This window comes from Callionymus lyra, chromosome 1 (assembly GCF_982586985.1).
Source record: "Callionymus lyra chromosome 1, fCalLyr1.hap1.1, whole genome shotgun sequence".
Taxonomy (NCBI): domain Eukaryota; kingdom Metazoa; phylum Chordata; class Actinopteri; order Syngnathiformes; family Callionymidae; genus Callionymus; species Callionymus lyra.
Window position 1 is genome coordinate 26,837,396 of NC_141818.1, and position 26,969 is coordinate 26,864,364.

A 26,969-nucleotide genomic window follows, 5' to 3' on the forward strand; every position below is an offset into this window, starting at 1 on the left:
GCTTGTGGAAACTCTGACAACAGGATGAATGTTTAACAACACATCAACTCCCTGCAGAAGCTAATCCGCTACTGCAAAGACATGCGAAGAGACAGACGAGTAGATAAGACAAGACAGAGCGGGGATCCCAGGACGTGTTTTAAAAATACAGCCTTCTGATACATTATTGAATATTTGGCACTCCAACGCATCACTGAGCTTTCCTCTCATGTTAGTGCTGAGGCTGGCCTCGCGTCACTATTCTATATTTAAATAAGTGGCTCACTCTGGTACATGTGCTGCGTTCTTTAATGTGGCACTTTCCTGTTCTGAAGACAAGCACAGAGTTTTGGTCTTATGTGAGTCATCTAAGCAAACCCAACTGAACTGTTTCTGTTATACAACCAGCAACATGGCCTACATTTGCTTGTTTTGATATTGAAGACGATTATTCTTTGTCTGTTAGAAATATCAGAATTGTATGATGCGAGTTCAACTCATATTATTGAACTTCCTGACCTGGTTTTATGACTACCGCAGTACTACTTTTGACCCACAGATGGCGCCAGGGCAGCGCTCGCGACCTCGCTGGCTGTGGTTTCGTTTCAGCTTTAAAATTATGATTCTTTCTGCTTGTCGTTGTTCAAGTGGTCCGCTGAAACCCACTCTGAAAATCTTTTCATCTCTCGTTGCAGCTCTTCATGTCAACATCCAGACCAAGAATGCACCGTGAGTGACAGTAAGATAGTTGTCTCCTCCTTTGTGTTTCTGCATTATGGTCATTTTTTGGGGTTCACACTGGCACTGACCGGAACTCTTTAGAGACTTCATACCATTTCAAGGGTTTGTTTTTTGTCATGTTCTGACAGATGTTGGAACAACAACATTAGCCCTGTGGCTGCCAGGATGAGAGGTTGCCATGGCGACTGTCAGTTGAGTGCTGGGGAGGCCAAAGTCGACTACGAGGGTGCTGAGGATGAGGGGGTAGATTTGGAAATCAAGTGCTTTTGGCCCGTGCGTTTGTGTGGTGCTCCTGAAAGTGTGTTGTTGTTCTTAATTTAACATGTGGAGCAAGACGTTTCCCTTGATGACATCAGCATGATCGCTTTACACATTGTTGATAGATGTGATGAGGAGTTTGGATGAATGGAACACACTTATAGAGCTGTCAATCACATCTTAAATGGCATTAAGATGTGATTCAGGAATCCACTCAAAGAGACAATTTCACTTGTGTTGTAAAAAGGCAAATCATTTGAACAGCTATTTTTAAACTTCTAATTGAATAACTTTTCTATTCTGTGTCTCTTATGTCAACATATTTCTTATTAAAATAGTTGATCACCTTTTAAACCCTTCCTTGCAGTGAGTGAATTGTGAACCTGCAAGTTATTTCAAGGTCGGGCGTCCATGGTTAAGGATTTATTCCAGAGAAGATAAAGTGGTTCTCATCTGACATCAAAGAAAAAGTTACAAAAATTAAATTTTATCTCGCCGATGAATGATGTGATCTTCAGTTCACTACTTTGTGAAGCTGCTTTCATTTTCTTTCTAGGATCAAGTTCACTCTATAAGAAAAGAAAAGTTATTTTTATCATAATCAATTAAATAAAAGTAAAGCCGTGCTCAGATTCATCTTTTCTATCTTCTTCTTTTACACTTGCAGAAATGGATGTTTATTTCGATTCAAAACTGCTCTACATTCTGAAGCAAACATTCATGGACCGTCAGATACGTTTTCTTCTGGGGAGCGAGTTTAGTGATGAGCAAATCATCAATAAAAAATGAAAGCAAATACATCCAATTTAATGAAAAGATGCCGATGCACCACTTTAACATGTTATCAGTTTCCAAAGGTTATTGAATGGACAGCGCCGCCTACTGGGCACCTTATATAAAGAAACTTGGTAAATCAGGGTAAACCATTTAAAAAGTTAATACTTCCTAACTGTAACGATCAGAGTAAAATATTGATTTGCAAAGAAAATCTTAATTTGACATTTTTAATTTGACCTCAAACTACATTGTGGAGTTCCAACTGTCGGCTAACCTTCGCAACCCTCGCCTCCACCAGCTCAGTGTAATAGTCATTGTCCGAGATGTAATGTGCTCCGGCAAAAGGATGGCTTCACACAGGGATTACACTGCGATGACTCTTCACTGGAGAGTTTAGTCTCGGCCAGTGAGCGTTAATCTTCACCTGTGGAAGAGACCACAGTGCAGCACTGAGAACAGAAGCCCGATTACTTTATATTCTGAGAAAAGAACTGAGTTATAAGCTTCCTGATAGAGCGTCCCTTGACAACCCCCCTAAGCTCTTTAGCTTCTCAAACGCAATCCCAGGGAAAGCGTGTCCCCCTACATTTCTTTTTGACAGGAGGGCTATGTGTGTGCATGTGTGTGTGTGTGTGCGTGTGTGTGTGTGCGTGTGTGTGTGTGTGTCCATCTTATCTCATGCGGCTCATGGGTCATTGTTAGCCTATTCCAACAGTTCTAGATGTTGTAATCATCCTCATGTGAGTCATATCTGATAATTGCCCATTTGACTCCTTACATGTGACACACACACACACACACACACACACACACACACACACACACACACACACACACACACACACACACACACACCACAAAGTGCTAATGGGATTAACAAACTGGGGGTCCAGCTCATCTATCTATTCTCCCTTCTTCTTCTGCAGCCATCTTTCATAGAGCGGCTGGTTCTTTCACCACTGTAATGACCTCACCTGCAATGATCTCAGCCGAGTGAGGTCTTTGGAAGCAGACACTTCGGAGCCAGGACACGGCCTTGCCGACCCAAAAGGCTAAATGAACGTGACCATCAAGTGATCATACATACCACAGAGTGTTCAGGAGCTTCTGTACTGAGAAGCCTGCATTGCTCTTGACGCACGTGCCAAAGAATCCAGTCTGTGTTTAGGCAGCTATATAAACATAAACTATGACGATTGTCATTTTCACCTCCTAAAGAGAGTCACAAAAAGTGAGTATGACCACATATCTATTGTGGTCTCATGTTGTTGGCTTTGCTGATTACACACGTTCATTGAGGGTGAAACAAATATATGTTAAAAATCGAATTATATTTTCCATTATCCTCAACAGACCAATTTAGCGCCTTCTTTCACTTCATCACTGCTTCGTTTTAATCAACTCTGAAATAAAGTCATCTAAAGGCTCTCAGTCCTCGTCTTGTGCTGCCTGACATGCTAATGGAGACGCAGACAGCTGAGCGCAGGCTTGTGTTGTTCAGGCCGATGTGTTGAGTGCTCGGACGTAAAGCAGCGAATGGCCTGAGGCTCCATCCACAGTGTTACGCGTGGATTGTGAGGCGTGGGAAATAGGGGGCCTCTGAAAGCAAAACGCTTAAATGCCAGGACCCGGCCACGTAAACACACAACTGACGCAGACTCACTCTCCTGGCTACACACTGGCTGTGGATTAGGACGAGGATTATAGAAGCAAAGCTGTAGAACAGGCAGAGACAGATCAGTGTCATACTTCATAAACACATACATACTGGATGTGTACTAAGGATGTACTGTAATATGGATTTACCCTGAGGTTTGATGACTGAGCGTCAAGCGTCATGACAGAGCACCACTGAAGCTTAAATAGTGAGATTATTCAACTGGGCAGCAAAGACGCTTCGGCAATCAATTATTGGACGCGAAAGGCACAGCCCAAGAGTGACAGAGATGTCATGCCTTGCTCATGGAGTGAATAATTCATGTGCACAACGTCTCCCTTTTCTCTTTAAATATTGCTGCAGTTATATGTCAGACACAACTGTAACAGATGAAAGAAAATGCATACATCCTTTTAACAACATGAAGGAAATTATGAGAATTTCATCTGACGTTTCATCAACAACTAAATGTTTAACATTTACATCTTACACCCACATATACATCTTATGTCCACATGTAAATTTTACATTAACATGTATATGTTACATACATCAACATGTACGTTACATTAAAACCTAACTACCGTATTTTCCACACTATTAGGCGCACCGGATTATAAGGCGCAACTTCAATGAATGGCCTATTTTACAACTGTTTTCATAAATTGGGCGCACCGGATTATAAGGCGCATAGAATAAAAGATACAGTCAAACGTTTGACTGGCGTTGCATTATGCATCCACTAGATAAAGCTGTGCTAAAGGGAATGTCAACAAAACAGTGAGATAGAGTCAAACTTTATTAAACGTTCTGACAACTCCGTTTACTCACGTGGTAACGATGTTCAAATGATGTTCAAAAGGCTTCAAGCAGCAGCGCGTGAGACTTGTGTTGTGAGCAGACAAATGTTGAGTGAGCAGCAGAGAAGTTGAGCATGTGTATGACAGCTAGAGCGTGCGTGTCATTTTTGTGATTTTGAGGTGTACAAAGACCAAAACACACTCGCTCAAAATGGTGGCAGTAATCTTGCTCCATAGACGTCCGCCATGACGTGATGTGCGTCGTAAATCCCACCCCGTGATGACGTAAAGACGTAATTGCGTCAGCTCAGTCGGCGCAGAGTTACAAAAGCGTTTTTGAACAAGTCACCCACCAGGTAATGTTCATATATAAGGCGCTCCGTATTATAAGGCGCACTATTGTTTTTTTGAGAAATTGAAAGGCTTTTAAGTGCACCTTATAGTTCGGAAAATACGGTACCTACCGACCTACCTACCTACACGACTGTGTGTATGTGTACAGCAGGGGAACATGCAGACCGTCATCCTTTGAAGTGACTGTGTGCATCTGTCTGTTAAGTGTTTGATGGTGTTTAGGTATCGAGACTAAGAAAAGGTCAAAGCTCAGGCACACACAGCTCATCTATGTGGCCAGATTAGAGTGAGTGAGAGCCTCAATATGTGTCTCCTCACTCCTTTGCCGGCTGTGCCAAGCATGTCTTGGACACCAGACATCTGTCATCAGCACGCAACTCTGCGGCTCTCCACGATCCATCTTCGCTCCAACTGTCAAACATAATCGTCAATCTACTCCCTGCTTTTATCTCCCCTTTGAATGTTTTTGCCTCTCGTCCCTCCTCTCTTCCTCGCTCCTCTGAGAATGTAGAAATTTGTAACCAGTAATTTGCAATCACTGCCACTGTAACACACTCGCAGACTTCCAGACCTCAAGAGCCGCTGTCGTGTATAATAACAGATAATTGCTCATTATGGTTTTCGCTTTTGGCACAAGGTAGCACTGGTGATGACATCCACTTCTTTATGACCCGTGTGCATCTGTGTGAATCCCTTTTCTCCTCTTTCTGTGTGATTACAAGTCAAACCACCTGACAGCAACCTGACTGTAGCACATTCAAGACCCACGACCAAAATGGCCACCAAATACTTCTATGACAGAGTATCCCAGACTTCTGTTATGCAAGGCCGAATCGTAATCTCGACATCATACCAAGAGTTTCTAAACTTCAAAATAAAATAACCAGGAGGTCCAGGACAAAGCCACGTCCAGAGTCCATCAGAGGCGACGAGGTGGAGATAGTTGACAACTATAAGTACCTGGGTGTGTGGCTGGACAGTAAACTGGACTGGTCCTGCAACACAGACCATTGGTATAAGAAAGTTCAGAGTAGACTGTACTTTCTGAGGAGGCTTTGATCATTTAAAATCTGCAGGAAATCTGTTGGGGAGGGAATGTGTCCAAGAGGAGTGTCAAAATGTTGGACAGGTTGATCAGAAAGGCTGGCTCTGTGGTTGGCATGAAGCTGGACTCACTGGTGACAGTTGCTGAGAGGAGATCACTGGACAAACTACTGTCCATCATGGATGATGACTGTCTCAACACTGTCATCAGTGAGCAGAGAGGTAGATTGAGTGCACGAATGCTCCTTCCCAGATGCAACACTAATAGACTCAGGGACTCATTCATTCCTAGGGCTATTAAATTGTACAATTCTGAGTTTGGGGGCAGGAGTGGAGTAAAAGTATCATGATGTTCAATTCTATGTTAATCTTTGTATCCTTTGTCTTTGTTATTTTTCTTTGATCTATGTTCTTGTTCTTTATCTTTAGAGTTAGATTGTATCATCTTCTTGTTCTTATTTTTATGAATAATTGCTGTGGCTAATTGGAAAAAAAAAAAGTTCTACCTACCTACCTACCTAATACCAGACTTAAATTTCTCCTGTTTATGACCTCCTTCAAAATGTTACATATTGTTTCTTAAAAAACAAGCAAATATTTTAAAAAAAATCTAACCATCTATCCTCATTCATACTGTTAAAGGGTAACAGTGTCTACGTCTCTTCACTTGAACCTATGAAAACAACAAAAACTTTAGTGGAAAATATTCCTGTATCTACATGATTTAACTCATCAAACTCCTGCAGAACAAGATGCAACTTGAGATGTTGTCCATGCAAATACTGAGAAACACATTCTTAATGTAGTACTGAAATGTTGTGTTTTCCATTTAGTTGTAAATGTTTTATTTCTCTTGGGCCCACTTTATCTGAAAAAAAAACACTTAAAACACAGATTTAGTAAAAAAGATTTCCTCAATGCCTTGAACAAGTATTATTATATGTAACTGCAGCTTAGTGTAAGTCATTGAAACTGTGTGGATCAGGATCAGATCTTCATGTTTGTTTTGATTTACTTCACTTGTTTTCATTCGTCAGCGTGAACAACAATGATAATATGGAAATATTGTTTCTGCTCCACATGAACTCTTATCTTGTCTATCCTAGTCACTTGGTCTGGAAAAGCGCTATATAAATACAAATTACTTACTTACTTACTTACTCCTATGAAGACTGCTTTGTATTCTTCATCAGAAGCCTATGTCATGTTTTCATCCATACATCTCTGCATTGTCATTCAGTCTATGATCCCATAAAGTCTAAGCTCAGGTATCGACTCAACAAAATGTCATTAGGATGTCATTCTGAGCTCAGTGTTTCTCATTTAACACTCCGTGGGTTCATGCCTGGAGGACAGCAGCACAACTCTTCCTCAGTCTTCGCCGCTAATGTGAGCGCTGCTTAGCTTGTCACTCCTCGCTCATTCTGATGGAGTCAGCAGCGGCGGGTAATGGTCTGCCTGCAATGAAACCTGTTGTCTGCACGGTAGCAATGTTTCCCCAAATAAGTTTAAACAAACCACAGCATCCGTCCCTGGCCTCCAATCACTTCCTGCTCTTTTTTGTGTTCTCTCTCTCCACCCGATTGTGCCGACTTTCATTTCCGCTTCCTCAGTATTCCACAGTAGTTATCTCGTCTGTGAACACTGGCTAAATGAGATTTTGTGCGGGAGTGTGTTTCTGCATGTTTATGATGCCATAAAAATCATCTTTTTACTTTGGATATGCACGACCATGAAATCAGGCGAGCACACTGTATGTCTGCAGCTATATGTTTGTGCGTTTGTGCATTTGTGCGTTTGTGCGTTTGGGCGTGGGGGGTGGTGGTGCACTTCATCTATCCAGCAGGCTCAATATTCCCAAATGCAATTTCCTTTGTGTGAAAGTAGCTGGCTGGATGTTCATCATACTACACTCCCGCATGTGTTTCATTACAAACTCCTCCTGTGTTGTGAGCTTGACTTTGATAAAACAGATAGCTCGATGTTTTAATTCAAGCATCATTTAAGAAACAGCTTCTAAAACACAGACAGACAACTTTGTTTCCTAGTGCTACAACAGTAACTACACTTTGAGATGGAGAGTCTACTGCATTTAAAGCGAGCCATGAAGCAACTTAACAGCAGATGATGTTACTCTAAACAGAGTATCAAGTGGATGCATCTGAGGAAATACTAACTAGCCGACTGATGGAATATCTTCCCATTTTTTATTTAGCTTTAATGACTCTTGGAATGGTCTAAAACACATCACTGATGTGATGCTGGAAGTCATGACGTCATCCTTCTCTTCGTCCACATCAGCTTGTTCCCTCTGCAATGCTGTCGTGATGGTGTTTGCTGCTGGTGAATGGACGGCTGATGTATGCGTGGGCTGTTAATCATGAATGATTAAGACGGTCTAAAGCTGTGTACGCGGGTGGCAGTGTGGGGCTCTATGATGTTGAGATTAGAGGAATTACTGGAAATGTCATGACTTGAACTTTTGCTGAGATGAAACATAAAAGTGTTTTCAGAGTCTCTGTGCGTTCTCAAAATGTTAAGACTAATTTGAACCTGGAATGAATATGATTGAGGTGACCTAAAGCATGAACTATGAGAATATTCATGGTATATACTGTATTTGGAATATAAATTATATAAATGATTAAGATAGATGGATAGATCACCACAGCATAGAGCAGGACACTGGCCACCACAGACTGGTAGAACATGCAGAGGAGTTTCCTGCAGATGTTAAATGATCAAAGCCTCCTCAGAAAGTACAGTCTACTCTGAACTTTCTTATACACATGGTCTGTGTTGCAGGACCAGTCCAGTGTACTGTCCAGCCACACACCGAGGTACTTAAAGTTGTGAACTATCTCCACCTCTTCGCCTCTGATGGACACTGGACATGGCTTTGTCCTGGAGCTCACAAAGTCCAAGACCAGCTCCTGAGTCTTTGAGGTGTTCAGCTGCAAGTGGTTCCTCTCACTCCTGTACTCGTCTTCGCTGTTTTCCCTAATGCATCCAACAATGGCAGTGCCGTCAGCATACTTCTGGATGAGACTCCCCTCGGAGTAGTAGCAGAAGTCTGAAGTGTAGATGGTGAAGAGGAAAGGGGCCAGTACTGTCCACTGAGGTGCTCCTGTGATTGATCAGTGCGATAGTCCGCAAACTGCAGGGGGTCTTGTGCGTGCTTGACTTGTGGCCTGAGATGTTTTAGGACCAGCCGCTCCAGTGTCTTCATCAGCTGCGAAGTCAGTGCCACCGGTCTGTAATCGTTCAGCTCAGCCAGAGCTTTTTCAGGACTGGAACAATTCAAGTCTTCCACCGGGTTGGTACTTTCCCCAGCTGAAGACTGAGGTTGAAGACATGCTGGAGCGGCTCAGCTAGTTCAGCAGCGCAGGTCTTTAGCAGTCGAGCAGTCACCTTGACAGGACCAGCAGCCTTCCCTGGAATCCTCCGAAGTACATCATGTACCTGGAGTGAGGTGAAGCTAGGAAGTGGTTGTTTGGAGCTGAGGGGGGCACAAGAAGATGTGGCAGGTCCTGAAGCAGGCAGAAGTGTGGGTGAGGTGACCTGCTCAAACCTGAAAAAAATTGTTGAGACTGTTTGCCTCCTCCACCGTGTCCACTGCAGTCAGAGAGGCCTTGGTCATGTGTCCAGTGATGGTTTTAACACCATCCCAGACCTCTCTTATTTCTTCCCCGCACAGGTTCTCCTCCAACCTCCTCCTGTAGGTGTCTTTTGCCTCCCTCAAGCATCGCTTCACCTCCTGCTGTGTTGACCTCATGGCATCTCTGTCCCTGCTCCTGAATGCTCCTGAAATATATAGAGTCATATAATATATTAATTGAATTGAAATCCTAATCTGTTTGGCTTCATACAGCCAAAGTTTTAAGACACTCAACACACCAATCTTTCTCGTCCTCCACGGCAGTTCAAGTAGTTTTTGCTTCCATTTGTCTCGTTGTCTCAATCTCTCTCTGCCTTTCTTTTTGTCATTGTTAATATTTTTCAATGGTTACTTACTTAATTTCAAACCTTGCTCTGTACATACACATGTTGTAAAAAACATGCAGTTACATATGTGTTACTATGTGTTATTATAAATCTCAAATCTTAACAATAGATTATTGACTTAGATTTAGTTAAATGTTTTATTAAAGTCAATATAAAGAACTGTGAGAATATTGATCTCATGATCAGAAGTTTAACCTTATTTTTCCAGATGCCATGTCTCTTAAGAAGCCATGCTACCAAAGTGACAGAAACCAAATGTAAACACTTTCTATTTCCAGAGGAAAGTTGTGTGTTGCCAGATCTGTGTTGCCAGCAGATGTGTGCAAAACTAGAATACTGTGAAAAAAGTCCAGCACATGCATGACTAAAAAAGTATTAAAAACTGATCAAATGGTGAGTTGACAGTGTTTGTAGCCATCTGAACAAGTGCACAAACCAGTTTGCTGACTAAAGGCGATGTTTCGGCTCAGTGTGTAACAGAACTACAGAACACTACTCTCAGCAGACCATCTTACTGAAAGTGTCCAGTTACATCATGATGTCGGCTGATTCTGGTTAATACACTGTTCTGGTTCTCTTGGATCTGTCCTCAGCCTTTGACACAGTTGATCACCAGATCCTGCTGAGAAGACTGAGGGATGAAGTGGGACTGTCTGGGTCTGTATTACAGTGGTTCTCGTCATACCTTTCTGGGCGCAGTTTCAGTGTATCTGCCAATCAAATGAGGTCTGAATTGACGGATCTGTTGTGCGGAGTCCCTCAAGGTTCTGTTCTGGGTCCTGTTTTGTTTTTGCTGTACTTAATTCCCCTGGGTAAAATCATTCAGAGATATCCTGATGTTTCTTACCACATTTTTGCTGATGACATCCAGTTTTACTGCTCTTTTGATCGAACTGAGACCTAAAGGCTGAACAGCTCAGTCAATTGTTTGCTAGAAATCAAAAAATGGCTGAGTGAAAACACTTTGCAGCTAAATGTGGACAAAACTGAAACTCTGGTTATTGCTCCTGATAATGAGGTTCCAGGGTTGAGTCAGTACTTGGGTAAATTTGGGTCATTCTGTCAAACTGAGCCTGAGAAACCTGGGTGTTGTATTTGACAAAGACATGTCTCTAGTTCAACACTGCAGAAAACTGACCAGAAACTGTTGACTTCAATTGAGAAAAATCTCTAAATTTAGGAAAATGTTGTAACAACATGATCTGGAGCTTGTAATCCATGCGTATGTGTCTTCTCACCTGGACTATTGCAACAGTTTGTTTTCATGTCTTAACAAGAAGGAGCTGTCTCGCCTGCAGTTGATTCAGAACTCTGCAGCGAGAATTCTGACCCGCTCAAGTAGAAGAACTCGGATCCTTAAAACTCTTCACTGGCTTCCAGTTTCTATCAGGATCAACTTTTAAATTCTGGTTCTTACTTTCAGATCTATTCATGGTCAGGCTCCTCCTTACATCACTGATCTGATCCAGCCTTACACCCCAGCTCGGGCTCTGAGGTCTGTGGATCAGAATCTACTGATGGTTCCACGCACACGGTTCAGGACCAGAGGAGAGAAATCCTTCCAGGCTGTTGCTCCTAAGCTTTGGAACAATCTTCCTCTCTCTTTGCATTTGATGGAGTCTACTGACTATTTCAAGAAACATCTTAAGACATTTTTATTTGAGCAGGATTTTCCTTGATTTTCTGGAACTCCTGTTGTGTTTCTCGACGTTGACCTTTTAAGTATATATTTTATTGAGTATTGTTTTGATTGTTTAAAGTTTCGCTTTGTGACCCTGGTCTTTAAAAGCGCTCTATAAATATGAACTACTTACTTACTTACTTACTTACCTACCTGTGGCCCATTACCGGAGAGGAAAGTCACTACGTCTACCTTCTCTTCTTGAGAGCCTTCAAGTTTTGTACTTTGAGACTCTCCAGGATTTGTAACTTAATCTTGTTCTTTCATCTGTTGTCATATGAGATGGATTTGTGATTTGAGCTTTATTGATACGTCTGTGAATGATCAGCCATCAATCGTATTTGACGCAAGTTTGGTCTGTCGTCTCTGTACGAGCCTTGTGTTGTGACAAGCTCTCCAGGGTGTCCCTCCACTCAGATCACTTGTGAAAGGAACTATTCTGTGTTGCACTTGATGGACCACCTGTGGTGAAGAAAGGTGTGTGTTCTTGTTGTTTGTGTGTGGAAGACTTTCCTCACTTAAAAAACATCACGAACTCCACCAGCTACTGCGTCTTTAAATGTGTCCCAACTTTCCTCCCAGCACACCGGGGAGAGAGCGGCTACCTTACTGACTCCCCGCTCACGAGGGGAGAGAATTATTGGAGCGAGAGAGAAAACGATTGAGCGTTAGAGAGAGGAGAGAGCGAGAGGAAGGGGGAGAGAGAGAGGGGGAGGAAAAGCCGCGCAGCTCTCGGTGGTTCGGTCAGATCGGCTGCAGCCTCCGTGGATGTAAAACACAGAGACGACATATTGGACAGATTCCGACTTTTTCTTTTTCTCCCCCGTCACACGCGCGGACCTGAACCTGGTGATATGGTAAGATCGTGTGTCTTTGTTCAACTTATTGCGTCCGAGCACGCGCGTGCATGTGTGTCAGTCGTTCCAGAAGGACTGGCTCGCGAGGAGATTGACTTTATAAGCTTTAATTCGTCGCCTCACACGTAAGTCTATATCATCAGTCCCAGCATCAGGACCAGCATCAGTCCCAGCATCAGTCCCAGCATAGGTCCCGCCGCGGGTCCCCAGGTATTCTCTCCTCTGACTGTCACTCAATACTGCTGCAGCAGATGTGAACTCATGTGGACCTGTCCTCTGGTCCAGATGCTTTTCTTCCAAAAACACTCACTGAACTGGTGTTGGAGGCTCCCGTAGACTGGACTGGAGGTGTTCCTCTCACACACACACTCACACACACCAACACACGAACTCTCCTTCAAACACGCACACCCTCTTTCTCTCTCACACACTCCCCTTCAAACACACTCTTTTTCTCCTCCAAACAAACATAGACACACTTACACACAAAGACTCTCCTTCAAACACACAAAATCACTCGTCTATCTCTCACACACCTACGCACAAACACACACCTCTAAACACACACAGTGACACTCATGCAGTCACAAGATCCAATATCTATCTCTTACACACACACACAAACGCACAAACACTGACACGTATTCACACAGTTTTACGTACACACAAGCACACACAAACTCAAACTTAAATTTGGGACTTTAATCAGAATCTATTAATACAATGTTATTGCCAGCGTTCTGAACACAATGTTTGTTTTTTTCTGTGGGGGCAGTACGGAATAAAAGAATGAAATAAGATAACACACAAATAAGCAATAGAAAAACAGCTTCAGATCTAGTGCAGGTCACACATCAAACATTCAGTAAATGACCGAACAACGACAAAACAATACCAGGAACTATTTTTTTAAAGACATTCACCGAAAAAGGGTGTTATCGTATTTTTAGCATGTTGCTACAGAAATGGTACCGAAGTATCGGTTCTTGTGACAACTCAATTTTAAATTGTGAGGGAAATGGTTTGTTTGAGATCTACTTTACCTCCCCATTGATCCGCTCGACTCCAACTAGTTATTGTCTCAACAGATTAAATCAAATTGATACATCTTTTGACTTTGAAAGCTACGTTGCATGAACTGTTGAATGTTGGCTGTGTCTTAAAAAAGAGTCTCCTCTCTAAAATGAGGGACAAAGGTCGGTGACCTACAACCTGTTTTATGACACTAGCTGCCTCTCTAGGGTCAAAGGTCACTTGTTACAAGCCCTTTTCTATGAGGCACAGCTGATCTCTCACTACTGCAGTACATGTGTGACACTACAGCTGTTGTTCCTTTTAGGTAGATTCACTTGTGTGTGTTTGTCTGTCAGATTGTGTGTCAGATTTTGTATGTGAATGTGTGTGTCTGTGAGAGTGTGGGTGTGTGTCTGGATGTGTGTGTGTGTGGATGTGTGAGAGTGTGTGTGTGACTGTCAATGTCAATGTGTGTGTCTGTGAGAGAGTGTGTGATTTTGTGAAAATGTGTGTCTGTGAGAGCGTGAGAGAGTTTGTGAACATGTGTGTCTGTGAGAGAGTGTGTGTGTTAGTGAACATGTGTGTCTGTAAGAGTGTGAGAGAGTTTGTGAACATGTGTGTCTGTGAGAGAGTGTGTGTTAGTGAACATGTGTGTCTGTGAGAGTGTGTGTGTGTGTGTGTGTGTGTGTGTGTGTGTGTGTGTGTGTGTGTGTGTGTGTGTGTGTGTGTGTGTGTGTGTGTGTGTGTATGTGTTTACATTCTCCCTCAGTTGCGGAGCTGAGAGTCCACCAATAGCAGTGTTGAGTCATTACCCGGCGCAGGGTCATTTTATGAGGTTGATTTAAAGCCAAGTTGTATCTTGGAGATCATTGTGGTTCCCACAGACTGGGCCAGTGCAGTGTAGTTTGGGAGGAAGTGAAAATTGCTAGAGACAACACCACTGACAGAACGTCTCAATTGATTCTTTCCTCTGGATACGAGCTCCTTTAGAACCCTTGAGCGAGCTAGACGGAAATCTCCATCTCAAGGCCTCGGATGACACTTGAAGACTATGATGAATGTTTGTAAACGGGTCTTTGTGTGCATCGTGTGAAGGTAAACCTACATAACATCTCAGTCTGATGATACTCCATCACACTTGATTTCATAACTGATTTCTCGACCTCGGGCAGATTTAGGTTTTCACCTTGACGGTCTCAGCTGCCTCAGTGTTTGTATATATATATAGGCTTCCATTTTCACTACTTTGAGTGACAATCAGGTAAAGAGGCTGGAGCAGTGAGCAGGAAGAGACAGACCCAGCTGTGCCTCTTCTCTCCTGAGTGATGGAGAGGAGGAGGCGGAGAAGCACTGACGAGAAGATAAGGAGACGAGAAGCATCAATGAGGGTAGAGGAGGAAGCAGAAGCATCTAACAGGGCACTGATGAACCTGTTGTCCTCTCCTGGTGCTCTCCATCTCTATCACCAGCTAATGTCAAAACAAGTTTCCTTTTCACTAAAGTATTCCCAATTTTAACGTTTACCTTCCCGAATACATATTCAACCGATTGTATGTGTATTGTTAGCAAAATAACTAAAAAATAGACTTCATGGATATCATTGTTGCTTATTTTGTAGGGACACACTGGAAAAAAAGGCCAATCAGAAAATATATCTTTTGTTCCTTTTTTTCTCAGTTTGTAAGATTCCCAATACCACAAAATTTAAGAAGATACTTTAAATGTATATAAGTAATATATATTTTTGGGTAGAAATGAGTTTATTGGTGGAGGTCTGCACTCTCTGTGTGTTTTTCTTGTCTGGGATGTGTTTCGCCTGCTTTTCCAAATGTTTTTAGTGATAGATCTTCCTCAAACTACGACGCAATGTATGTGAGCAACTCTCCAGCGCTCCATCTCTGACTCATGGTTTTCTTTTCTCTTCTTGACTGTTGTCACTTCTTTATGTACCAAAGTTTTTTGCTCCAGTCAAAGACATGTTTCATATGCTGCTCTTCATCACGACACACCGATGATTGTCAGACAGAAACAATCACATCTAAAATGTCTTCTCTCTCTATCTCTTGATTAATCAACTCTTTATCCATGTGTAACAAATGACAGTTGACATTCCAAAGCCCTATGTTTCCACTGCAGTTCCCTCTCTTTTCCTCTATCAGTCCCTCCACCCCCCCGCTCGTCTACGGTTTAATCTGCAGCAGGGGCTTAGCTTCACGACTGCAGGACTTCCACATCACTTCTTTCTCTCAGTTGGAGGATTTGCTGCTGTTTGTCGCTGCTCTCCACCAGCTCTACCATTTCCGTGTCTTCCATTTTCTGTTTGGCCTTAAGTGCTTATTTGAGTTAATAATTCATACCAACATTTTCCACGTTTAAATGTCTTTGTAATCTCTATTTCTCGCATCATGGGTACCGCTGCGATATTTGTTTGTGGCAATGCTCGGCTAGCATAGATAGCATTAATGGAAAGATTTGCTCGAGCGTTCTCTGATATAGACATGTTTTTCTTACACTTTTAATGGGCTGGGCAAAACACAAATACAGAAACGCCATAACTTTAATGCAAAAGACGACAGACAAAGTGACAAAGTCCTCTTTCTGCATCACTCTTGCCTCCAGCAAACACACATGGCTGCAATGAATGGAGTCAATCATTAGTGGAAAGACCAAAATCATTTACAAACCATTTACTTTTAATATACTGTATCTTTCAGAGCTCACTCCACGGCATCTTAACCTGCTAGTTATGTCCAATATGTTTTAATACTGATTAATCAAATACTTAATATTCTCTTGATGACAATTTACATTTCCTGGTTTAAGAAACGTGTCGGGATTATTGGTAAAGAATGTCCTAAGTCTAACAGAAGATCCACTAAACTGAATTTATTACTACAAAATAACTTTCAATCCTTATTTTTTAGTTATTAATGTGATACTGTGTATGAAGGTCAACAAGAGTCAGGCAAATTAAAGTGTATTAAAAATAATATATATTTCTAATCAATTTATATATTTTATATTAAAATAAAATTCCCGCCCAAAGTAGTTACATATATGAAGTATTACAAATAATTGATTATCATCCTGGCCTGGGATTTTCATTATTGTTTACAACCAGACTAGTTCAGATGGTTTACATTTTGCAATGTACCATAGCTCCATTCCGATTTATTAAGATGTATAACTGCTGCTCCTAATGCTAAGCCATATCCTTAACAATCTTTAAAAAAAAAAGGAAACAAGATGAAACCCGTGAATTTAAAAGACAACATGCAATCACTAAAATAAGTCACAGGACTATAGTGACAAAATGACTCAGGTTGATTCAGAGCTTACTTCACTGACTGGTTTATTGAGAAGCTATGCCTTTGCTAACAATGATAATCATTTCAGAACAACAACATTCAAACATTCAAAACAGGTGCTCAAATAATTCAGAAGTAAGATTGGATTATACTTTAGTAGCATCTTTTTCAAGGTGGCAACTATCTGCACGAGCATAGAGCAGTCCTTGGCCACATTAACCAGAGTACAGGACTGAAGGGATGGATCCAATAGTACATCTCAAACCAGCAGTAAAGCGTTAAATCATATCTTACGTCTTTCAAAAGCAACAAAGTAGCGTCAGCGTTGGATTTAAAACTGTCTGGATGTTAAAAGATGACATTCTGTTTGGAGTTTTAAAGAGACAGAATATTCAAATTGTTCAACCGACCACAAGCATACTTTTTTTTATATCCCTTTTTTGGCTCTTGGCAGCATCTTCCCTGCTCAGCATTCACTGTGGGATTTTCCCAAAGCTCTGCTGTCAGTCAAACAGTGTGGTGAGCTTCTCTCAAACACTGTATATAATGATAATAATAATAGGACTTGTCTTTGTTCGCAGTGGGTGGCGTTATGGGCATATTAAAATAATATTTCTGCTGCTGGAAAATCTTTTTTTTTTCGGCTTCATGTGTCAGAGAGAATTTTCCAAACTTCCCACCTTGAAGTGTGAAGAAGGAAAAAATGCAAATGCTCGGCCCACTATTGTGTTTTATCAATCAGCAGCGGAGTAACAAAACAGACGCTTCTGCGAACATTCAATGGATGAATTCTCTCGCCAGGAATTTTCCAGATCATAATATGAGCTGGGAGAGTGAGCTCTGTGGGAGCTGTTACCGCTCCTGTCCCAGTCATGGCAGACCTTCAGTTCTTGGCCTGGAACACACAACCTTGTTTAAATCAACCGGCCAAATCGCGACTGGACACCTTGTAATAGCCAGCACCCTTTATTCACTATCACAGCATGTTCATTCCATTACGGCGCTCTAATTACACTGCCTGTTTCAAGTCCATATGAGTCTTATGCATTATTCCAGCAGCGTACAGTGTTTCTGCCAAGAGAGTGAAAAATAACTGACAGTGTTCCTCTCCTGTCATTTATCCTCTTGATGGTGTTTATTTCTCTTCTAACGTTCTCTGGGGGACACAAAGCCCATTTCTTGTTGTTCATGGTTAGGAATTATGTTTTCGTTCCCATTTCCCTCAGACCCCCCTGAGGCACCTGAGATTAAACGTTGTGTGTGCGTGCGGGCAAGCTCGCCCGTGTGTCATGATGCGGAAGGACGAATAATCTCTTTACAATCACCCAACATTGAAATTACTCGACAGGCTTTGTCATTAGAAGACAGAATGTAATGGACTTGAATGCAAAGCTTACCCCGAAACGTCCCACTGTATCCGATTTGTTTTTTATTTTTTTTCACTTGCCTTCATTTTCGTGTAATGGCATTACGTACAGCTGGGATTGTAAAAGCTTGCACTCTGTATCACATGCAGATTTAATGTCAAGATGATAAGGATGGAGAGCAGGTCTCTTAGGACCAACGCGGATGTTCTGATTCAACCTTTTTTTTTGTTTTTTTGTTGCAGCCATTACCGCATCCACCTCCTGTATTGCTACAAAAAAACAAAAAAACATCATTGTCGCTCCTGCAAGTGAAGTCGAGCAGATGTGTGGCGCTAGAAGTACATGACTGGGAGTGCAATAATTAGATAATAAAAAAGTGATGGAAAAACTAGCTATATATATATATATATATATTCAAGATTTCAAATCGATAGTTTTGAAATGAAGGATCAATTTCAGCCACTCCACTGCTTCTGTAAACAGAATGATCGGTAAGTGCTTTTTCCATGTGGTGTTCATCCTGTAGGAGGAACAGGAGGAAGACAAGAAGAAGGGAACTGACAAGGAGAAGGTACATGAGCAAGAAGGTTAAAGGCTGAAAATGAATTGGATAGATTATTAATTTACACGTTTCTGTTTTCTGTATTTATTACATTTATTACATATGCTCCCTCTTTTATTGTGCAATACAATACCATTTGTTTGCCCATCTATAGCTCTATTTCCAATCACTATGTATGTACCTACATAGAATATGTACCTATGCATCCCGGCATTAAATACATTTTGACCTGTTGACCTTCACCAACACCATGCTATTTTTGTGATTCTGATTTATTTTTAAATAAATTCATGACTCTATAGTCTCCGTCTTTTAAAGCTACTCCATCCATCACCTTCAACTGTAAACACGCATTATGAAATCACTTCCTTCCCTCTCTAATGTACTTCAAACTCATCTACTCAGCAATTCTAAACTACTCCAGGACTGGATGGCCTTTAGACACAGGAAGTGCCTCAGTAGGTCTCTCAGTATCTCAGTATTAGATTATAACTGTCATTTAATACATCCCCAGTGAAGAGATTGGCATCAGTTTTCCTCTTCATCCTTTGAATCTCCTAGCTGAAGCGAAGAGATACCTGACCAGCGGTCGGCTTCCCCTGTACATTTCACCAGCAGCCCTCGTAATGGATTTATTGAAAATAACATGGTCCACTACTAGTGTTTCAGACTGGCTCTGCATCCATCGATGGAACTCTTTTCAATGGGGTGTGTGTGTGTGTTTCTGTCTGCAAACCAACATTTTAGCAGACGTAACGTGTGTGTGTGTGTGTATATATATATATAAGTCATTAACCTGAAACTCTTATTTCTTATGAATTATATTCAATAATAACCAGCATAGGTCAACCAATAGGTTCTGAATTTCAACCTCCTGTGTAGCTTACCTGCTAATTTCCCCAAGTGTGATAACTGTCGACAGCTAGAACCAGTTCAGCTCCTTCTATTGAGACCTGTGACCAAACAGCGATGTTTGTATGGACGATCACAAAATGGGCTTTCTATTCAGACTCCCTAAAACAGTTAGCTGTTAGTCATCCGTCTTTTATCACTGTACCACACAGGTTCAGAATGCAGTCAAAGCCGATATTGATCGTCGTCTTTTCTCAGCGTTTGCTCCACCGATGACCCAATACTTGTTCATCCCTCGTGAATTTGCCTGTCTAAGCATGTCTTGTTAGTGTGCTCATGCGATAAAAAAAGAAGAAGGATTATAAAGTAATCTGACATTTCTTGGTTCAAACGTTGACTCACCAATTAAAAACCAGCCGGCCATGACAAAAGCAGATGTGGTTGAAGGGGAGGGACACTTGAGGTGATTGACGGAGGGATTTATCTGTCCCCGAGCGAGGTTCATGGATGCTAATGGTATATCATGAATGTGCTTGGATATGAACGTCTCAATGCCTTCGTCTTTTGGTAGGGAAAGCACTTGGACATCAACTTACATGCATTCTTCATTCAACTGTTTCTCATTGACAGCATCCTAGAGGTGTGGACCTGAATTACACTTGTGGTACTACCACTAGCTTTTGAATCTGTGTTGTCATGATTGAGGATGAAAGCGGAGGCAAAAAAGTGTATGTTTAACTTGTGAGAAGTGAAGATATTGGGACTAGAAAAGTGCTAAAATAGGTTACTAATATTGTTACTCCCTGTTACTCCTTAACTTGTTTGGCAATTGAAATATCATTTGAATCGTTATCATTGACAGGATCACAAACCTTCATTTGTTGTAAACACAAGGTTTTTGTGGTGGCAGTACAGAACAAAAGAAATACATAAGATAACACACAAAATAAGCAAGAAGCATAGGTACAGAGGACCAATGGCGACATTCTCAACCAAGCCTTTAAAAAATGTAGGTCTCTGTGTTTCAGTATATTTGTTTATACTGACAACCACAAAGCTTCCTTTGTAGGGATGGGTATAAAGGCACCATTTCTGACCTAAACAGAAGCAACCCGAATGAAAAACAACCGATACCAGTTTTAAGTTTTGGTTTTATGTTCCCTAAATGAAAGTACAGATATACAACAGCTCTTACTCCACTTTGTTAGGCTCCTCGTGTGGCCTTCTCAAAATTTAGACCCATATTTGTATATGTCTTACTTTGTGGCATGGTGTCTAAGAAGCCCTGTTCTGGAACTTTACCCATCCATACTTGGCACTGGATGTGATTGGAGCGTGGCTCAAGAGCACAAAGATGGTTGCTATGGTCTTATGTTGAGTGTATTGAGAACGATCATGATATTGAATTCTGTACGTTTGAGTTGAAAGCGAATCTCTGCGCTGCTGTTTCATTTTCCAGTACTTCCACCTCAGCTCCATAGACACCCTGTGAAAGCCAAACAAAAGAAAGCTGGCTTCAAACTATTAATAATGCAGCTGCACAGATTGGGGTCAAATGCTTTGGATTCCACAACCATAGGCTGAGCCTGGATGGGAACTCAGGCACAAACACAGAGATTCACATTGTGTTTTCCCCTATTAGCAATTCATACCCAAATGAGCCGTATGGCGACGAAGCACACATCGGTGTACAGCTACACACACACATCTCATTATGGTGTTATGCACTGAACACACAAACAAACACGCTGTTTACTGCCTTGATGTCCCCAGATGACAAAGCGTGACAAACGACTGTTTTCAGAACACATTTGGGTCTCACTGCGCGCCACCCTCCACCCATCTTTCTCCTTTTCATAACTTGGACAAGGGCAACTCAGCCATCCTCTATATTCTCAGCTGCGATCCATCAGCACAACAGCAGAACCTGCTGAGGCTGCGTGATAGATGGCTTCCCATGTGCTGATGTATTGGACCATCAGATGGTGACCAAGTGACAGATTAGATCATTACATGCCTTTAATTGCAAAATATAGATTAAATTCAAATCCAGTGCGAGTTTGTGCCGCTTCTCGGAAGTAGGATCCGACAGAAAGTAGGTTTTACTTTTATGACCGAGGTGAGAATAAACATGGAAATATATACAAAACACTGTGAACTAAAAAGAAAATAAAGAATAGTTGATGATTTTTTAAATGACTTTTTTTCTCTAAATTGCTTTTTAAAGCAATAGATCCACATGTTGTTTTTTTATTATTGATTGAAAAACCTCTGGTCTTCCCACATTGGGGACATTTAAATTAATACTAAAAAAATACATTATAAATACATCAGATAAAAAATCAGAAAACTTTTATGGCCAGTGTAAACACATAATCAATATAGTAAGACATGACACATGACAAAAACAATTACAAAAACAACATCTAATACTACTAATAATATAAACCATAATACAATAAAAATAATAATTAGAATATAATTAGAATCATAAAACGTAAATCACACATTGAAATCAATAAACAACTTTTATGAATTTATAATCTTTAGAAAAACATCAAATGTATGCCAGACCAGCAATTGATTCTGGGCAGAGGGGTGAAAGTGCAGAATACTAGCAGTGAGTCTGAAAAATCAGTGATTTAGCTGTGAATAGTCTGATCATTTTCCATCTTCCACAGATGCTTAAAATGTTCTAAAATCAACTCACAAACCAAAGAAAACATCCTGCATGTGTGTAAGAAAACTTGCCACCTCATCAGAAATACTTGTATTAACTTGATAGCAAGAGACACGAGTCTCCTGCTGCATGTTATTGTCACTGGACACAAAAGAATCAGTTGATGCAGAGGCTCATACATCCATCTGTGGACCTCAACTGTGGAGAGTCTGTTGTTCTGACCTCCGACTTTTAAATCCATGGTCTGATTAGTCTGAAGTATGATTGGTGACGTCATGGGAAGAACGTTCAAACAAGGACATGCTTTAATCACCTCAGGATTTCCTTTTTGTTCTGTACTTTACTGAGATTTGTTTCAATGGAAATCTGAGATTGTATTTTGTCGAACTCCAGAAGTATAATCTTGTGTCAGCAACGATTTTGATACCTCGTCGTAACTCATTACTTCTACGACCTGAGCTCAGGGTTCACTCCAAAAACTTAAGGATTACAGGTTTACATAGAGTTAAAGAAGTGTATCTGCAACTGGCTGGAGAAGGTTCAAATATGGTGAATAAAATCAACCTAAAGAATATCCTGCTAAAGAACACATGACCACAACAAAGAGAAATAAAGTGTTTTTTCACTGCTAAATCAAAATTGTGACAAACTATTACCTCTTGTTGCTCAAGTATTAGTTTTTCACAGCCTGGTCTTGATAACACTGTTTAGTTTTGTTGAACAAATTTGTCAATCCGTCAAAAGACGTCAGTCTGTGTGCAAGCTCTAGCATCTGTCCTGTCACAACCAACCTTTTGAAATAAGAACCTCGGATCAGAGCAGACACTTTTTTCCTGTCATAGGCCCGTCAACAGATGTTGAAAATAGGTCATTATTGAATTCTATCATCATGTTCATACCTCCCTGGTTTCATTCTAATCACTTTCACTTTCAATAGAGAAAATAAAGGTGCCCTGGTAGGGAGGTTTGACTGCAGTCACATGGACTAAGGAGCATTCAGAAGACTTGTATCCACGGTAACTCCCATCACAACATTCTGGGTGGTTAGTTGATGGTGCCAGTTCGAGGCCGGTGCTCCTCACATTCATTTTTAATAGCCAGTGTACTTAGTTGCTTTTTCTAGGCCTGTCTCCCTGAGGTCCCATCTTCACGGACTGGAGGCAGCTGCACTTGGTGGAAAAAGCCCCCCATTACATATTTATTGTCCCCAGTCTTAATTATAGAGCCAGAGGGGAAGTGGGGTGCAATCTCTCTCTTGCTTGCTCCCCGTGCTTTTTCATTTCACCGGCATGAGATTGTCTACAGTGGCTTTCATCTCCTCTCTGTTCTGATCTCCGTCTTGGTCAATAAGTCGACTGCATTGTACAGCAAAATTATGTCTGATGTTATGGATACAGGATGTGTTTGTTTTTTTATCATTACCATGATCAACTTTTGAGTTGGTTTGTGACAATCATTGGGTTCAAAAACAAACATCCAACCTCCTCGACAACATTGAATGAGCAGATGCCCATGAAATCATTTGAAAAGTGTCGGATTGATTCGTCACAGGATTCTCACCATTATTTCCATGTGTGATATTCTGAGTTGTACTTTCATGTAGTCTTGCACTGCTGACCAAAATCAATGTTAGGAACAGAGGTTTGGTAACCTCATCCTGCTGGTTCAGTTGTTGTAACATGACATCGGAGAAGATTGATCAAGAAAGATATTTTGGGACTCGATACCCCATCACACTCCATTTTGACCTCCATGAAGGTTAAATTGTGATATTGTATACGTGAACTATACTTTCCCCCACACATCTGTTCCTGAGACCAAAAGTGAATGGTATTCAGTCAACACCACTGCCGGCTGCGAGTCACACTTTAGTCAATACCAGAGTGCAGATGTCATTGACCGTTGATAATCACGCTTACTTGACGGATCAATTGTGGAGTCAATGTTCCGCGACAGCAAACTTAATGGAGACAAATCTGTGAAGAAATGTTTCCACAGATATGAATCCCAGATCCTTGAAATGTTTCAACCAAAAGTTATACATTTTAAAATCACTTATGTTATTACGACAGCTGTCTTGTGTTTGATTGAATACCTTTTTAGCATTTGTCAATGATATCATACATAGTCTAATTCAAACAAGCGGATCAGAGTTCACAACCTAAGCAAATAAGACACACATCACTTCTTTGAAGGAAGCTCTTTTTACGTGTTTGCTCTCAATCATGACAACATCTTTCAGATGCTTAGTCAAACTCTAGGTCCAAACATTGTCTCACTTCTGGAACTTAATAAAGAACATTCTTTGACTTTGATCATCATTGTATCACATTCCTGACGGCGCCACCTTGTTCCTCTCTTCAGTTATCATTCAGTGATTTCTTTTATGGCTTTTGTCCAGCAGAATGACGTCTTCTCTGCCGGCTCAGCAGTTTGTTGTCATCATTACTATACTAAAAATACACTTGAAGTGATTAAATCCATGAATTATACTTTGGATTTGAACCGTAGTAAGTGATCATTAGTGAAGTCACGGTGCGTTTGTAAGAGTTTCCAGGGTTTACCCGACTGAAACATCTCCACTTCATACCTTATATACAGCCCGGTGGAAGTGTGGGGGAGTTGGTTAATAGTCGGAGGAGATGAAAGGACAGGTACTAAAGGGCTAGCGGGCTCCTTGTCTGGAGGAAATCCATATTTCATTTGACGGGGGAGCCGCTCAAGATCGGTAAATTATTACTGCTGTATTCCACCTGCTTTAGAGGTCAGTGTGTGTGTGTGTGCGTCTCTCTCTCTGCGTTAAAGTGTGTCAGCAGCTTCATGTGAGCCAAAGCTGACCGCCTACAGTACTCTTTGCAGCCTGTCGCTGGGGTGCAGAGGCGGTCGCATGGCTACTATACTCGCAGCTCATCCATCCGTAGATGTATCCTTCTCTTCATCCATCCTTGAACTTAAACACATTACAGAGATGACTGCCTCTTATGTGCCACTTCTGCCTCAGCACTATACGACTGCAGGGAGACCAACGTGGGCACTATGAGGAGCAACAACTCAAATGGAGAAGAATGGAATAAAAGCAGATACTCGAGTTTCCTTTGGTCAGTGGGTGACAGGGGGAAATGCTGACGACAGGAAGAGAAGCCTCGTCGTAGATGTTCAAACATCATCTATAATATCTGCTGAAGTGGACTGTGTCATCATCCTCAGCAATAGCCAGGATCTCATGGGTCATTATCGTAACTTATCTATGTTCAAAAACATCGAAATGTAAAAAATACAATACGGTATCTGGCATCAATATTTTCATCACACCCCTACTTTACTACATCAGTTTCCTTCTTTATCATTCAAGTTGAGAGAAGGTCATTACTAAGAGCCTCATGTGAGATGTTGATCTTTTTGTATCTAGCAAGTAGACATGACTTTTAGCACAGAGAAGCGCTTTTTCCCCTGAACGTTTTTAATGCACAAATAGCACTCATCGACCAATCCACTGCCCTGACCGGTACTCTGTCTCGCACCTCCTGACTTTTCCTGCCTTCTTCCGTCCCCCCAGCGTTTGAATCACACATCAGTTAGTCCTCCACTTTAATTTGACGATGATTACATGTTGTCGTCCCTCACCTACTACTAATCTACTCGACTTGATGCCACTCCATTGTATCTTCGCCTCTCCGCCCTCCTTCCCTCTCTCTCTGTAGTCAACGGCAGCAATTGTGGGTCCAGTCAAGGCTCAGCATGAACTGTTAGTCACAGCTGGCTAAACGCTCAGATTGTCTGCACTCAGCACTTTTCCTGGTGCTGTGAGAACGACGCGCTCGTGACACGCACCTCAAAGACATTTTCACATTTCAAACTCGGACAATTTGAAAAGAGAACTCAACAGGTCAAACTCCGCAGTGAAAGACTTGATTCTAAAGTGACGATGAGTGAATGTAGCTAGTCACTCAGAAGAAGATGTTTCTGTGTATTTCACTGAGGGACACCCTGCTGAGGTACCGACACAAACAACTTTGACCAGCTCTCAGGTCAGTTTTAAAAGCATCATACAGTATAGTATCTGACAATTCAATATACAGACTCAAATATGATTCACTGTATTTTCCGCACTATAAGGCGCACTTAAAAGCCTTTACATTTCCCAAAAAAATCACTGTGCTGCGCGATCAACCAGTCATACACAAGCGTACAACACGTCATACACGCGCGCTCTTGCTGTCATACACACACTCCACTTCATTGTCTGCTCACAACACTAGTCTCGCACACTGCTGCTTGAAGCCTTTTAAACATCATTTGAACATTGTTACCATGGGAGTGAACGAAGTTGTCAGAACGCTTGGTAAAGTTTGACCTTATCTGACTGTTTTGTTGACATTCCCTTTAGCATAGCTTTAACTAGTGGATGCATAAAGTAACCACAGTCAAACATTTGACTGTATCTTTTATTCGATGCACCTTATAATCCGGTGCGCCGTATTTATGAAAACAGTTCTAAAATAGGCCATTCATTGAAGGTGCTCCTTAGAATCTGGTGCGCCTAATAGTGCGGAAAATACAGTATGTGTTTCATTCAGTTAATTATTTTGGTTTTCAATTAAAGGTTCAATAGTTCATCATATGACTCGCTTACATTGCATGTTTTAAAAGTCGAGATTTATTTTTTCTTTAAAGTGATATTTCATGCAAAATTAAGACTTTTCTAATTATCTATTCACCCTCATGTCGACAAAGGGAGTTATCTGTTATTTTTTTAGAGTTATAGGCAAAAATGTAAGTCCATTTTAATTAAGGGACTGTAGCTCAATGTTCTTTATCTTAATCTTCATCCAAAAGACACTTAAAAACATCCACATACTTCTATGGTGCTGTTCTGTCCTCCACCACTGCATATACATTAATGGAAGCCTTGAGGGTCGTTCACCTTGACCCAGAGAAAACAAAAGGAATACATTAAATACATTTGTTTCAGGTCACCTTTGAGATAACTCAAGGTTAAAGTGTGTCTTTTTGGATGAAGATGAACAAACTTT

At 41.3% G+C, this 26,969-nt stretch overlaps 1 protein-coding gene across 18 annotated transcripts in view; it reads left to right on the forward strand.

Moving 5' to 3' along the window:
- ptprdb (protein tyrosine phosphatase receptor type Db) overlaps positions 1-26,969 on the forward strand; it is a 145,217-nt gene that overhangs the window by 45,833 nt on the left and 72,415 nt on the right. For 16 of the 18 annotated variants that reach the window (XM_087798393.1, XM_087798398.1, XM_087798396.1 and 13 more), the window contains exon 5: positions 675-708. The gene's annotated coding sequence lies outside the window, so the exon portion shown is untranslated. Of the gene's footprint in view, positions 1-674; positions 719-12,056; positions 12,154-26,969 lie in introns of those variants that run through there. The other 2 variants (XM_087798394.1, XM_087798395.1) reach the window with 2 other exon arrangements.